Source organism: Aquarana catesbeiana, linkage group LG01 (genome assembly GCF_042186555.1).
Source record: "Aquarana catesbeiana isolate 2022-GZ linkage group LG01, ASM4218655v1, whole genome shotgun sequence".
NCBI lineage: Eukaryota > Metazoa > Chordata > Amphibia > Anura > Ranidae > Aquarana > Aquarana catesbeiana.
In genome coordinates this window covers 142,893,657-142,908,606 of record NC_133324.1, presented here as the reverse complement: position 1 = coordinate 142,908,606, position 14,950 = coordinate 142,893,657, and the positions used below count along the sequence as shown (strand labels likewise).

At 44.0% G+C, this 14,950-nt stretch overlaps 1 protein-coding gene across 6 annotated transcripts in view; it reads left to right on the top strand.

Moving 5' to 3' along the window:
* The first annotated feature begins 14,541 nt into the window (after window positions 1-14,541).
* LOC141135138 (baculoviral IAP repeat-containing protein 1e-like) overlaps window positions 14,542-14,950 on the top strand; it is a 116,087-nt gene continuing 115,678 nt past the window's right edge. For 4 of the 6 annotated variants that reach the window (XM_073624409.1, XM_073624407.1, XM_073624405.1 and 1 more), the window contains exon 1: window positions 14,543-14,731. The gene's annotated coding sequence lies outside the window, so the exon portion shown is untranslated. Of the gene's footprint in view, window positions 14,732-14,950 lie in introns of all 6 variants that reach the window. The other 2 variants (XM_073624406.1, XM_073624410.1) reach the window with 2 other exon arrangements.

Sequence of the window (14,950 nt, the reverse complement as noted above, 5' to 3'; positions counted from 1 at the left end):
AGCAGCAGTCTTTAAGGGATCAGTCCCAAGAAACACATGGACTTGTACGTGGCTGGGAGGAGGTGGCTGCGGACCATGTCGTTCTTAGTGACCCAGAGGACTCCGGACCGAATGCCTCAGCAAACCTACGCTGCATGGCCTCCCTGATCCTGCAAAGCCTGCGTAAGGATCCTCGTATTCGTGGTATCAAGGAGAAGGACCAATACTGGCTGGCAACCCTCCTTGATCCACGTTACAAGGGTAAGGTTGCGGACCTTATCTTGCCATCGCAGAGGGAGCAGAGTATGAAACATCTTCGGGAGGCCTTGCAGAAAGGTCTGTGCAACACGTTCCCAGAGACTGGGAGGTTACAAACTCCTGTTTCTGGACAACGTGTTGCTGAGGCTTCGGTCAGTCAAAGAAGGAGCGGTGGAGAAGGTGGCCGTCTGACCGATGCGTTCAGACAATTTTTTGGTCCGCAGCCCCAAGGTATGATCGGTTCCAGCAACCATCGCCAGCGTCTGTTTTACATGGTGCAGGAATACCTAGGGGCAAGATCAGACTTGGACACCTTTCCCACCGAAAATCCTCTGGGTTACTGGGTCTTGAGGATGGATCACTGGCCAGAGCTTGCACAGTATGCAATTGAGCTACTGGCCTGTCCTGCATCCAGCGTTCTTTCGGAACGCACATTCAGTGCTGCTGGAGGCGTGGTAACCGATCACAGGGTGCGTCTGTCCACCGACTCGGTCGATCGGCTGACCTTCATAAAAATGAATGAGTCTTGGATCACCACCAGCTACCAAGCACCTGATGCTGATGTAACCGAATAATTTTTTTTGAAATCTCAGATCCCTTCAAAGACTGCCTATGCTGATGCTGAGTGACTATCCCTGAGTAATTATCCTCTTCCTCCTCAATCATCACGCTGATAGCTTGTAAGAACATTTTTGGTTCTGGGCGCCACCACCAGTGCCTAAGGCACAATTTTTCAGCCCCTGTTTAACAGGGGCGTGTAATTACAATTTTTGATGTAATACTTTGCAGCAGGGCTCGTTCCTGCATTCCAACTAGAGTGTCTGTGAGGGGTTGCAGTGTTGTGGCACCAGCACCAGTGCCTAAGGCCCAATTTTTCTGCCCCTGTCTAACAGGGGCGTGTAATTACAATTTTTGATGCAATACTTTGCAGCAGGGCTCGTTCCTGCGTTCCAACTAGAGTGTCTGTGAGGGGTTGCAGTGTTGTGGCACCAGCACCAGTGCCTAAGGCCCAATTTTTCTGCCCCTGTCTAACAGGGGCGTGTAATTACAATTTTTGATGCAATACTTTGCAGCAGGGCTCGTTCCTGCGTTCCAACTAGAGTGTCTGTGAGGGGTTGCAGTGTTGTGGCACCAGAACCAGTGCCTAAGGCCCAATTTTTCTGCCCCTGTCTAACAGGGGCGTGTAATTACAATTTTTGAAGCAATACTTTGCAGCAGGGCTCGTTCCTGCGTTCCAACTAGAGTGTCTGTGAGGGGTTGCAGTGTTGTGGCACCAGCACCAGTGCCTAAGGCCTAATTTTTCAGCTCCTGTTCAACAGGGGCATGTAATTACAATTCTTGATCTAATATTTCACAGCAGGGCCCTGTGAGGGCTTACAGTGTTGTGGCCACAGCAACACCTAAGGCCCAAATTTCTGCTGAGTATATAGGGCAGGACCCTACTTTCAAACATCTAACTTACAAACGACTCCTACTTGCAAACGGAAGGAGACAACAGGAAGTGAGATGAAATCTACCCCTAGGAAGGGAAATTCTCTCCTGTAAGAGTTAATATGGGAAAACAATTTCTCCTTTCCACTGATGCTTTCCAATCCTTGTTCCACAAAAAAACCCAAATTTTCAAAAAACATTTTTCATTGGGACAAAAAAGTGAGGTGAAATCTTCTGAAGAGGAGGAAAGACAGCAAAACAAATGTCACAGGGGTGATAACCCTTCCCTATGTTTTCCAAAAAGCTTAGAAAAGATTTTTTGGCTGGAGCTAAACACGCTAAAAATGTTCAAAATTACAAACAGATTCTACTTAACAACAAACCTACAGTCCCTGTCTTGTTTGCACCGCCTGTATACTGCTGTTCAGAGTATATAGGGCCTGGTGGCCCCACACCTTTCCTTATTTTAATTTGGGTGCGGGGTTCCCCTTAATATCCATACAAGACCCAAAGGGCCTGGTAATGGACTGGGGGGTACCCATGCCGTTTGTCTCACTGATTTTCATCCATATTGCCATGACCCGACATGACATTAAACCCGCAAGCAGTTTTAAATGAGATTTTTTCCTTTAAAAATGACATTTGGTGCAGGGACTGTTCTAAACATGGGAAACACGCGTCACTTTACAAGCTATACTAGTCTTCAAAATACACATTTTATTCTGCACGCCTGCAAGGCATTAAATAAAAAAACACACCCCCCCCCCAACAAAAAAATCCTTTAAAAGCTGAATTTCAGGGACCATTGAATTCAGCTGGTGAATAGGTAAGAGTGTTCACATGTCAACCTGTGCCTTCAATTTTGAATTTACCAGTTGCAATCCCAGGAATAAGGATGAGCTCGGGCATGTTCGCACTCTCCACCTGCAGAGCCCGCCAGGAAGTCGGCACAGCGCTGCGCTAATCACAGGCAGTGAGACATTTCCCGATCTTTGCAGCTGCACATAGGGAAAATGTCTCACTGCGATTAGCGCAGCGCTGTGCCGACTTCCTGGCGGGCTCTGCAGGTGGAGTGTGTGAACATGCCCGAGCCCATCCTTATTCCAATCAATTTGTAAATAAAGTCAAATAGTTTCCGAATAAATCTATTTCACACAAAAGAAAATCTATTTGCATCTGTGTGTAATCTTGCATAAAAATTAGCTCTCGCGCATGGTCTCAGGGCCGGCTGCCAGACTGGAAATGCATCTTCACATCTGCAGAAAGACGTTCGCATTCACCTGGAAGTACTACTGCAACTCTGGGAATTTTTTTTGAGCGAACATGGCAAGGTCCCTGTTTAGTAAGGAGGAGTTGTGCTGATTTACAAGGTAAGTGTATATATATATATATATATATATTCGCATTTTGTAAAGCGCTGCAACAACTGATGGCCCTATATAAATACTGTATATTAATAATAAAGATATATACATAATTATATTATACACACAGACGCGCTGTCCCGCCACAGTACATGTGATGGGGTGGCATAATCATGTACATCAAACTTGCTCATTGAGTTTCTTAACAAATAAGTATGTTTTTTCAAAAGAAATAAGCCTAATAAGATTAAAAATCCAGTCGGATAGAGTGGGAGGATAGGAGTAGGCCCACTTGAGGACAATTTGTCTGCGTACCACAAAAAGAGCACAAAGAACAGTATTAGAAATAGGAGGAGTATAAAAGTAGAATCAAGATAGCCCAATGGGCATATAAGTGGTTGGACTTGAATGTTTAGATCAAAAAGCCCATTGAGTGTACCAACCACCTCCTCCCAATATCTCTGAAGTTTGGAGTGTAAACTTTTACACTTTACACTTTAATTCAGTCATAGCTAGACCCTTCATCTTTCTTCCAGTTCCTTCAGTGTTAGTACTTCACAGAGACAGGGCTTAGGGAAGTCATTGTCTTCTTACACCTCAAAAGACACCCTCTGCATTGCATTTATCTGAAGTAAAATTTTGTATTGAGCTTCTGTGTCTTAATCACTTTAGGTCCAGGCCTATTCTGACACTTTTCACATATATGTACTAGGGATGCACCGAATGGGTTTTTTGGTGCCGAAACCGATACCGAAAATAAATCTTCCTTGATCCCGAAAACCGAAACCGATACCGAAACAGCATTGAAACCGAAATAGGCTTTTTTTTTTTTTTTTATGAAATAAAATGCAGGAACTAGTGCGCAAAACCACAACCTAAATAGATAAAAGATAGTACCAGATGAGAAGCTGCCAACATAGATCAGTGTACTCACACAACCCTGACAGACAAGTATTCAAATATGGTAAATATGTGGCGCTAATCCATCCTTGTGTACCAGTTCCAAATACGGGAAAACCACAAAATGCTGCAACAATATATAAATAAATATAACTTCCTCTTACAAGTGCAGTGTGCATATATGATAGCAATACCCTATGATGACCAGTGCATCAAAATATTATATTATGATTCCTCGTGCTCATAAACATACAAAATATATTAAAGTGCTCCGTGCAAAATGCAACTCCTGTTGCGATTATTAAAGCAAAAATTAAAAAGTGACACAATGTGCAAAATTACCATAAAGTGCATACGTGTGACTGAAGATGCAACTATGAATTCAATAATTCATTAATTAGCCATAAATCCAAAAAAATATATCCAAAAAAATATGGTGCATCAAAATATTATAGTATGATTCCTCGTGCTCATAAACATACAAAATATATTAAAGTGCTCCTTGCAAAATGCAACTCCTGTTGCAATTAATAAAACAAAAATACAAAGTGACACAATGTACAAAATTATCATAAATGCATATGTGCGACTGAAGATGCGACTAAGAGCCCCACATCCACATATAAGCAATACAGTACATTTAAAGTGACAGTTGTGCAATAAAGTCCACAAAGACGCTGTTTCATGCAATGTGACTCGTAATGTCCGCAAAGGAAAGTCTATTGAAAAGTGCAAATAAAGGTGACGGGGGGGCATGTCCTGACCATGGAGGAGTGAGGTTGTGTCTTGCCTCAGCTCCGCTCCACCGCCGCACTAACCAGCGAAAAACAGGGGGTAAATCGCCGTTCCAGACTCCCCACATGTCACAACGGCTCAGGCAACCCACACAGCCGGCAAAGACCGATCGATCAAGACAGGGACAGCTTGATTATTACTTTTCAGGGACCCGAGGACAAGGCCGCGAGCCATCCAAGATGGCGCCGCCCGGGAAGGCCCAGAAAGCAAGCAAATCCTCCCAGCCAGCTGCAGCCACAGCACGGACACTGAAGGGAACAAACTCCCCAGCATCCCCGGTTCCATCCCCAGGGTCGGTGAGTGATTCTGCCCCCTGTGCCTCCCCAGCTTCTCTAGGAGGCCGCTCTGAGATCTCTGACTATCTCAGTGATGAAGACATTCGGCGCCATATTATGTCCCTGCCCACCAAAGAGGACTTGGAGCGCTTCACAAGCAGGGTGGAAAAAGCCTTCACTGAGGATATAGCCCAATTGAAAACTGACACCACACACCTGGGTAATAGAGTGGAATCTATAGAAGAAAAACTGGAGGAGGCTCTCCCCACTATTGCGCTGCTGCAATCACAATGCCAAATACAAAGCCAGCAGATTGAAAACTTGCTTTGCCAACTGGATGACGCTGAAAATCGCAGCAGGAGAGCCAACATAAGGATCCGAGGTCTGCCTGAAGCCACAGCTTCAAGAGATATTATCCCCACACTGACAGACATCTTCAGGGATATACTGGGCCTATCAGCAACTACACCAATAGAAATTGATAGGGCACATAGAGCCCTAAGACCTCCATCTCAAGACGTGGACAATCCCAGGGACATCATTTGCAAACTCCACAAATATAATCTAAAAGACCGCATCATGCAAAAAATGCGTGGTAAACCATTCTATGATTTTGATGGCGCGCACTTATTTTTTTATCAAGACATCTCCAGGCGTACCCTCATGCAACGCAGAGCTCTGCGTCCACTCCTGAATGCCATTCAAGAGGCTGGTCTGCCGTACCGCTGGGGCTTCCCTTTCTTCTTACAAGTGACTAAAAATGGACGTCAAGTCACATTGCGTAATAAGGATGATCGCCCAAACTTCCTTTCCACTCTTGACCTAGATCCAGTGGACTTTCCGGATTGGAGAAACACATTTGATGCTCCCAGGACTCAATTACCCTCTCAATGGTCAACAGTCTCCCACAAGAACCGCAGAAGAGACAGACAACACCAGAATCAAGATCCTGAGGCGGGGCCCTCCACCACACGAGATTAATGCCGCAGTCCACATGTGATACCTTGACAACTATGGATGACTTTTACATTTTCTATGCAGCCATTATGTGATTCCCTGATGACTACGGGTGAACTACACATTTACCATAAAAGAACCACACCCACATTCTGAGACATTCCCCTCTCTCTTCCAATTTGACAAGCAAAGCGGGCTACTTACATGCAAGCCTTCAGATTAACCACGATCACTAACTACAATCAACAAATGAGGGACCCTAGCTGGCAAAGCTCAGGACTCAGATGACCCCACGCGAAAACCACCCTCCTGATATTATTGTCTCACCTATCTTACCTAGGCCCCATATAATGAAAGGCTGCATTTGCTCACCCAGAATGACTCCCCCTGTTCAAAACCACAACTTAATGATGCGGTGGACGGAGACGGCACCCCATGTCTCCCCCCCGTGTTTAGGTTCACGTCTCCCCATGTAGGCCACCCCTTGTTGGGTATTGCCCCTAGTTGGGACATTAGTTTAAGGTCTGAGGCCTCCTCTGTTGTTGGGGCAGACCTCATACCTCACATGCAGAAACTCTTCTCATTAACACTGTTACTCATAAGTTGTACTGTTTTGTATGTTTTAACGGTAATCTCTTTGTGCTTTCTTTTCCTTTACTTTTCTGACTTCCTCCACCCTCTCCCTACCCCACCCCCTTCTTCACAGGAGCAATACATCACTGGGGGCTCCGCGTCGGACGGGCTCGGCCACGCGACATACGTCCAACCATCTGACCCATCATGTCTACACTAAAGGTAATATCCTATAATATAAGAGGCTTATGCTCCCCTGGGAAGAGGAGCAAATTATGGTGGGAACTCAAAAAACTGAAGGCACAAATAGTTTTCTTACAGGAAACCCATTTTACCCATACCTCCTTACCTAGACTTCCAACCCATTTATATAACCAATGGTTCCACAGCACTTCCCCTACTTCCAAATCTAAAGGAACTACAATAGCGATCCATAAAACATGCCCTTTTCAACTCTTGAACAGTAAAATAGACCCACAAGGTCGATACGTTTTCCTGAAAGGTACCATAGCAGAACGCAAATACACATTCGCCTCGATATATGCTCCCAACTCAAATCAAATTTCCTTCATAGATAAGGCCCTTGAACTTTTGACAGAGTTTAAGGAAGGATTTGTTGTCCTTGGAGGAGACTTCAACGTCAGCCCAGACCCTTCCATTGACACCTCCAACACTAGCCACACTCACTCTTACGCCTTTCTAAAACATTTCCGTAAGTCCTTTCAATCACACATGCTTGTTGATAGCTGGAGGACCCTACATCCTGCAGAGAGGGACTTCAGCTATTATTCGGCAATACACAATGTCTATACTCGTATAGGCCAAATATATGTTGATCGGCCGGCGCTGGAGCTCCTACAGTCAGCATTCATTGGGAACATCACAATATCGCACCATGCACCGGTAGGTGTGACTCTCAAGCTCCCGTCTGGCTCTCGTGGGGCATGGACGTGGAGATTAAATGAAAATTTGCTGGATGATGCGGCTGTGGGGGCTGGAGTGTCGGAAGCCATCACAAATTATTTTAAAGAGAATACCACTAACGATGTTAAAGAAAGCATAGTATGGGAAGGCCATAAGGCTGTAATAAGAGGAGAGCTAATATCTCTAGGGGCCAAACTTAAAGAGATGCTCCAGGCAGACTTCACAAGAGTACTGACTGCCCTTCAAGAAGCAGAACTGAAACATAAACAAAATGAGAGCCCTGAGGCATTACAGAGGTTAACTGACCTACGAAACTTGTTGTCACGTCTACTAGATAGACAGACTCGTAAGCAAGCCAGACGTCTTTCACACAAATATTATGAACATGGAAATAGGTGTGGGCGCATGCTCGCTAGAGCTCTTCGCAAGAAACAAGCTCAGACTTATGTCCACAAACTACGCTCCTCAAATGGAGACATTTCGGTCCGGTCCTCTGGAATTGCATCAGGGTTCCAAGAATATTATACTCAACTTTATAACCTGACCCCTGACCACCCTTTAGATGCCCAGACAAATAGAACTACAGCCATACGAGACTACCTGGCTTCAGCCGGTGTTCCACCCTTAAACGAAGATCAATGCACAGAACTAGAACTACCAATATCACCAGAAGAGATAGAGTTAACAGTGAAATCCTTGCCCAATGGGAAAAGCCCAGGACCGGACGGCTTCACGGGGACATATTATAAAACATTCCTACATCTTTTAAGTCCCCACATGTGCAGATATTTCAATACCATTGCGGAAGGGAATCCTATCCCCACTGAGGCGCTTCTAGCACATATAACAGTGCTACCCAAAGAGGGCAAAGACCCGATGCTACCCCAAAGCTGCCGGCCCATATCCCTTCTTAATGTTGATATTAAGATCATGGCGAAGGTATTAGCAAACAGACTTGGAAACCTTATACCCAATGTAGTCCACCCAGATCAAACAGGGTTCATTAAAGGGAGAGAGGCAAGAGACAACTCAGTTAGAGCCATCCAACTTATACACTGGGCACGTACCCGCCCACACTTAAAACCTTACGTAATTCTCTCTACTGACGACGAGAAGGCTTTCGACCGGGTTGATTGGACATTTCTTAAAATGGTATTAGAGACTCTAGGACTTAAAACACGCATGCTATCCTTGATTCTAGCTCTTTATTCCACTCCCTGTGCACAAGTAAAAGTGAATGGAATTCTATCCTCTCAATTCCCGATTCGGAATGGCACGAGACAGGGGTGCCCACTTTCCCCTCTCCTCTTCGCTCTAGCTCTTGAACAGTTATTATGCACTGTCAGAACGAATATAAATATAAAGGGCCTAAAGGTTGGAACAACTGAACACAAACTGTCTGCCTATGCAGATGATGTTCTATTTCATCTATCAGAACCCCTGACCTCGCTGCCAAACCTGATGAAGGAACTAAACAAATTCGGATCATTATCAAACTTTAAAATTAATTTCTCCAAATCAGAAATTTTGCCTGTTCACTTGCCTCCCTCCCTGATGAGTAACTTACAAAATGCCTTCCCCTTTACCTGGGCCAAATCCTCAATTAGATACCTAGGAATACAACTGACAGACAGCTATGATACCCTATACGCCACAAATTTCCCCCCACTCCTTAATATAATTAAAAAAGTCCTTTCACAGTGGACTAAGACTGCTTTCACATGGATAGGACGTGTCAATATAATCAAAATGAATATTTTACCCCGCATCCTTTTTTACTTACAAATGATCCCCATACCCTTACCGAACAAGTTTTTTCCCAGATTAATAGTATACTTTCGGGTTTCGTATGGAACACACAGAAATCTAGAATAGCTTTGAGAGTGTTGAAGCGATCTAAAATGACGGGGGGACTGGGAATTCCTGACATATTGAAATACCATAGAGCTATAGTCCTTCAGAGAATTCTCAGTTGGCGCTTCCACACCCAGTCCAAGCTTTGGGTCTCCTTGGAAAAGTGGCTAGCGGGCAGGAACCTGGCTTATGCGCCATGGCTGCCCAGAGAGTACAGGGGACTGTCAGAAGATACTTCCCCCTTGACACTCCACGCACTCTCCACTTGGGACAAATTAAACTCAATTCTAAATCTGTCTCCTCCTATGTCACCACTAGCTCCATTAGGGGGATTCCTATGGTTCCCACCAGGAGAACAAATGGCCTTCTTTGGTCCTTGGTTGGATGATGGTAATGCCAGCTGTGGGAAACTAATGCATGAAGGTAAATTAATGGACTTTGAATCTTTACAAAATAGACACGGGGGCTCCAGAATGAACTTCTGGAGGTATAGGCAGCTCCATCACTTCTTCGAGATAAATGGGAATTCAATTAGAGACCTTTCCACTCTCACAAGCTTTGAAAAGATTTTCATAGAAGAAGATCCAATCCCTCACATGGTCTCGGAAATGTACCGTTTATTAAGTAATGCTACCGACAATCTTAGGCCAACCTATATAAGGGCATGGGAAAAGGACTTAAAGATGGACCTCTCCCCAACTCAACTGACACACCTTTACCATCTAACCCACTCGAGCTCCATAGAATCCAAATCCCAAGAAACTAATTACAAAATTTTATCACGATGGTACCGAGTACCGGCTGACTTAGCTCGCATCTACCCCTTGGCATCAGACCTATGCTGGAGAGAGTGTGGACAAAAGGGTACACTCCTCCACATTTGGTGGGAATGCCCACTGATCCAATCATATTGGAGTGAAATTAAAAACCTAATAAAAGAGATCCTAGATCTTGACATCCCCATGTCACCTGCATACTTCCTCCTACATATCCCACAAATGCCAATCAGTAGATACAGAAAATGCATATTGCCACATCTCCTAAACGCAGCCAGACGCCTCGTCCCGATATATTGGAAACAAACCAAGACCCCTTCAAAAACAGACTGGATAAAGAAAGTGAATGACATTAGAGAAGCTGAACACTGGGTAGCGACCTGTAAGGGGAAAGTAGAAAGATTTGAAATTATATGGACCCCCTGGAAAGAATATATGTCCGAACCTGATCATGAAAATTCCAGTTTAGACATAGCCCTGCTAGAGCTGGCAGAACCTTCCATAAGATCTCGCCTTAATGTTAATAATACCACATAAAGAATGAGACCCACATCAAATACTGAAAGGACCTGCCGTGGTTGGGGCCCGTTCGGGGCGGAATTCTGAGACTTTTCCAGAACATAAGGTATGCTCCTCACCTACCTTCCCCACTTTCCCCACCTACCCTCCCCCTCCCCCACTCCAATTCTTTATCTATTCCTTTCTCTCTCTCTTTCACTTCTCTTCTCTTACTAATTATGATTTATAGAGCATGCAATACCCTCTCGCCCATAGACTGGATAATAACTGTATTATACACTGCAGCAGCTAGAAATAAGACAACAGTGGCCAACCACAAGAGGGTGGGCCCGGCTCCTCTAAAACCTGTCGGGGCGGGGGGGTCGTGTCTCGCACTCCGGAAAATGGGAATCGGGGGGAGGTGCTTCCGCCGATATGGCGGTCCGGGGGAGGTTGTTGGAGGCAGAAGGCCCCCCTCTCCCCGGGCAGTCGTTGGGGGGGGGTGCTCCCTTTACCCACCCGAGCAGCCAGCACCCTGGATGAGGGAGGACCGTCACCGGACGGGACTTGCTCCCCGGGGACGTTTGGACTCAATAAGATGTTTAAAAGCCACAAAAATTGTGATCTAATCTTACTTGAGATATGGTCGGTTGCAAAAGCATGTGTCATTATAAACCTTCTCTGGGCTATGCTAATACATGTTTACTCTATGTAATGTTTTTCACTGAAATGTTCTTAAAAATAAAGATTTTACAAAAAAAAAAAAAAAAAATTAAAAATAGTGACCAAACCAAAAAGGATTTGGAATGGTCCTTTTTGACCACTTTCTCTTCCCATTTTTGGTGGGTAAATAAGATAATTCAAAAACACTGGCAGGTTCTAAAGTGCGATAAGGTTCTGGGCCCGGAGCTCCCTGATCATCCCAAAGTTCTGTACAGAAGAAATCAAAATCTAAAGGACCTTTTGGCACCCAATGTTATTGACCCTCCCCCGAAGGTACAAATGTTTGGCCATTTGAAAGGCTTTTTTCCTTGCAAAGGCTGTGCGGTCTGTAGATCGTCACAAACCTTGAAAAGTTTTACTTTTACATCATTTGTTACTTCTAAGACCTACCATATCAAGGACTTCATCACATGTGGAACTATAGGGGTAATATACCTCCTTAGTTGCCCATGTGGGTTCCAGTACATCAACCACCCGTGCCCTTAGAATCAGAATAGACGAACACTTGTCCAACATCAGGAGAGGATTTATTGGACATAGTGTTTCGTGGCATTTTCGCTAAGTTCATAATCGAGATCTGTCCCTCCTAAAAGTCATTGCCATCGAGAAATATACCCCTCACTGGAGGGGAAATAAAACGCCATATCTCGCGTAGAGAAACTCGATGGATATTTGAATGCAGTGCTACAGCCCCTGGGGCCTCAACATCGAGAGGGACATAAACTGCTATATAAATAATAGTTAAGGGGGGAAGCAGATGTCCCCTTGTTTTGAGGCATTTTTTACGTACGATTTCAAATAGATCCGAATGGGGCTGCTAACACTGCCACTATCCTCCAGTACAATATTTTTAATTGAAGTTTCAGCATCCCACCTTCCTTGCACGGAATTGGTAGGATATATGTCTGTGTGCTGCACCTTCCTATAACATGTTCCTGTGAGCGGCTGTAGCACATAATCATATGTCAGGGAACCATTGTCTCCTTCCTTTTCTGTAATAAAGGAATTATATTAGTAGTTTTTGGTTGCATGGGGATTGTTGGATTTTTGGGACAATCCGAATGGGGCTGCTAACACTGCCACTATCCTCCAGTACAATATTTTTAATTGAAGTTTCAGCATCCCACCTTCCTTGCACGGAATTGGTTGGACATATGTCTGTGTGCTGCACCTGCCTATAACTTGTTCCTGTGAGCGGCTATAGCACATAATCATATGTCAGGGAACCATTGTCTCCTTCCTTTCCTGTAGCAAAGGAATTATATTAGTAATTTTTGGTTGCATTGTTGGATTTTTGGGACAATTAATTTTAACACATATTCAGATGTTGTCCCTATTTCATAGTAAATTTCTTTGGATGACTTTGGCTCATAGACATGGGTTAAGGAATTTATAAATAGTTTTCCTGTTTTGTTGGTTTTAGAATAAAGTAAATAATAATTTTTATATGTTTACCTATTTCTTTCTATCAGCTTGTTTCCATGATAAATGTCAGATTTATATATGGTGATATATTTTCCAGTGGGGCAAATTCTATAGTGAATGCTTCACTGGAAAATGCTATATTCGCTATGTTCTAGCAATAGGACTCTGAATATATCGCTTTGGTTGTAACATATTATGGTTTATGAAATTATATACACTATTTGTGATGTGCTTTAGCTAGTACATACTAATTTTTTGGCTGACAAGGAGGATGGTTGGTTTCATGTCCATGCACATAGTGGGCTGTGCAGGATGTGATCCCAAATCCATTTCCTGTGTCAACGATGCACTGAGGTATTTAAAGGTGTGGTGGCCATAGCCTCCTCTCCCAGTCGATGCCTGTTTAGGAGAAACGTACGTTGGGTGGAGCCAGAGGACCTGACGTCACCACACTCTCAGCTGATCGGCTTCAGCTTCGGCTGTGTTTTTTAATTGCTACGGTGTTTTACCATGCCAATGCTTTGATGTCAGTTGTCCATTCATGGATTAAAGCATTTTAAACTACTCCACAATGAAGCGCTTCTTTTTCTTTTAAATTATACTATTTTCTGCTACGAGTGGTCTTGCTGGAGCAGCTAATGGAGGAGAGCGTTCCTGGTTGCTGCCTCTGAAATTTCAACTACCAGGCGTGGAGGGAAGTCTGTCTCTACTCAAAGACCAGCTGTTCCTGACTCCGAGAGGAGTTTGTTCAGGCTCTTATGATCTCTGTGGTGGGGATCCATCAAATCTGGTAAGCAGCCCCCATCATTTTCCATCATTTACCATCATTTTCCATATGAACTATAATTTTTTCATTCCTTTATATTCATATTATTATTTGAGTAGCGCACTGAACTTTTTTCTTTATACTGTATAAAACCTCATGTTCAAGGTTTTTTAGTTGCAGCACTCAGGATTATTTATGTTTCATATATTTGCGATTTTGTGTGTTTTTTGTGCACTTTTAAAATAGATTTTCACTAATTTAAATTTCACATTGGTTTATCACAGTTGGGGGTAGCGCGGGAAGTTTACCATATATTGTCCCTTAGAATCATACTTACCTAGGTAGATGCAGCCTCAGTTTGAAGCTTCATCTTTCCCCCCTGCCGGCTCTAAGACTGAGAACAGCGATCAAACACTGCCAATCACTCGGTTCTCAGAGTTCTGTGAGCAGAGAGCTGCTGTTAGTCACCGCTGTCTGCTCTGCCCCCTCACTGTAGCTCTGCGCTGTGGAGGGGGCGGCAGTGGCCGTCTCAGGCTCTCAGGGACTTGCCGAGAGGCTGAGCCAGATGTCAGTCCAGGCATGTGGGCAGATCATATGGTCGCGGTCTTTCCCGAACCTGGACCGGCTCTGTGACGTCAGCCGACAATGGGCCACTGTCTGCTGAAAATGGGTCACAGGCCTGCAGAACGAACTGCACTCCTGTGATGCACAGGAAAAGTACAGGCAAACAAGCTTTCCTCATACTTCTCCTTTAAACTCAGGGTGAGATTTGCAGCCATATAACTGTAGATTTCAGATCTCTTTGGCTGAAAATAGTTGTTAGTTTTTGACAACAAGGATCCTTCTACTTGGTGAGTTTTTCAAAGTATGCACATATTGTCCGTACACGTGGCTTACTGATTTCAAAGAGAACCATTTTCACTTTGTCCTTCCTATAAGTCTGCAAACAAGACAAACATTCCACTCTTTCACAGTCCAATGTAAATATAAAGGATGAATTTTGTAGATAACGCATTAATATTTTTGCTTTAGTTTCCACCCTGAAGGTTTACTTCCTTTCTTGTTGTGCGTCTACGGAAGACAAAAATTATGCTGCATATTTTGAGGAAACATACACAGTGGATCATATTTCCCTTTTCTTCACGTGATATTCACAAGTCATTCGTGACTTTTCTTCCTGCAATAAAAGCAACCTTTGTAGCCTGAGAGAGCAAACACCATTGTGCATTTTCAGTAAGTACACATTTTAGGATTGTTTTGTTACATTTTCATGATTTAAATCTGGCAATTATTTAAATGTGACATTGATTTAAATGTGACTTTCTCAATATTCCAGTATTGTATGGTATTGCTTTGTACACAGATGTGCAGAAACAAGGTAGTTCTCCTATAGCATGCTGTGCAATCAGCACCCATAGGGCTTTTTCACATGGGCGTCCAGAGGACAGTACA